This window comes from Elephantulus edwardii, unplaced genomic scaffold (genome assembly GCF_000299155.1).
Source record: "Elephantulus edwardii isolate Elephantulus edwardi_28Jun2011 unplaced genomic scaffold, EleEdw1.0 scaffold00011, whole genome shotgun sequence".
In the NCBI taxonomy this organism is placed as follows: Eukaryota; Metazoa; Chordata; class Mammalia; order Macroscelidea; family Macroscelididae; genus Elephantulus; species Elephantulus edwardii.
In genome coordinates this window covers 4,414,833-4,416,586 of record NW_006399761.1, presented here as the reverse complement: position 1 = coordinate 4,416,586, position 1,754 = coordinate 4,414,833, and positions in this window count along the sequence as shown.

Sequence of the window (1,754 nt, the reverse complement as noted above, 5' to 3'; positions counted from 1 at the left end):
AGATACGCATTATCCAGGTGAAATGGAGAAACATACCTGGTGCATTCGCATTCCTCTGCTCTGTATTCAGCAGAGCTCTGGGCACCAAGGGGAAAAGGCAAATGATGCAGACATGGCCTCTGTTCTTATAGTGACTCAAGAGGCAGAGGCAAAACAGTAACGTGCAAGTATCTACTACTGTGACGAAATCTGAGAAGCTCATTACTACGGTTGAGTTGGAGCTCAACTCAACTGACCCTCTAGCAGGTTTTCAGAGTGTAAACTGCACTGGAGGAGAGTGTGCATCTTTCTCCTGTGGAGCAGCTGCTGGATTTGAACCACAAGCCTTTGGATTAGCAGCTCAACTCATGACACACTAGGCCACTCAAGCTCCCTCTACCAAATTTAGTCTATTAAAAGACAGGGTACACAATCATTAAGAGACTAGCTTTGCTTTTACAAAGTGTGGAGACTTAACTATAGCTGACCCTCCAATGGGTTTTTGGAGGCTGTAAATCACTTAAGAAACTCTTCATATTCTTCTCAGGGCCATGCTGGATTCGAACTGCCCGCCTTTGGGTTGGAAGTGCAACTCATAACTGACATTAGGCCTCGAAGCAACTGTCTCCATCTAAACTGTGCTTCTCAGAACTCTCAGTTTTTCTCCAGTCCTATCAATCTGAGAGGGGCTTGAGTTTGGTACAGGCAATTTTCAAAGGTCTTTCTGCCCCCAGTCTCTCCTGGCCCATTTTACTGCTGCTGTACTCGGTCTTCCTTAAGAAACTCAGACTTTAAAGTGTAGCATGCACAAGTGTTACAAAGAAGGGATCCCTCACCCTCAGTCTCACCCCTTCCAATCCTGCCACCTTCCACCAAATCGTATTCTTTAATCAATAATTTTGTAGTGAAAAAAAAATCCAAGGCACTTTCCCACTCACACTTGGGCCACTTTCCAGTTTCCCTCACTACTGGTGCATTTTCACTTGGCGGCCTTCTTCTCTCTCTCTCTCTCACACACACACACACACACACTCTCTCTGTTCTGTATTTGTGTTTTCTCACACTAATTCATAAGTTCAAGGTGGTGAGCGCCTTGCTCCATTCCAACTGTACTTCAAGACCCCTTCATGTGACGGAGTCTTTTCAATCTTACTCTAAACCACAGAATGATCTGCCTCAGAAGACTGGTCAGAAACCTGGGTTCATGACGGTTCAGGTGTATCAAGCATTAAGGTTGTTCAGTGACGTCCTGTGACTGCCCCAGGGGATAACCCCACTGGATGGTCAGCTGTGAGTGGGTTCCGCCTCCACGGCAATCTCAGAATCAAACCACCCCCCAAATCAAAATCAATCTTACAAAACCTGAGGATGAACTCCTAAGCTCTGCACACATTCAATATGCATCTTTCCATTTTCTGTCTTAAAACACTGCCATCACTGTCCTTGCTCAGGCCAAAAATCAAGAGTTGTCTCTGATTCCTCCTTATTCATTCACATTTAATCCCACACTAAACCGGACCAATCTTACCATCAAGTGAGTCTGGATCTGACTTTTCTCTAAAACCAGCACCCTCAGCCCAGGTCCTCGCAACTTCTTACAAGAGTAACTGCCATGGTCTCCTTCACTTTGCCCCACTCTAGTTTGCTGTACATTCAGTAGAAAACATAAAGCAAACCTTATCACTTTTGGGCTTAGAATCCTAAAATAACTTCCCATCACACTCAGAGTGTATTTACTGAGCGTATAGCCCTAAACTATCAGGGCTTGGCCAATC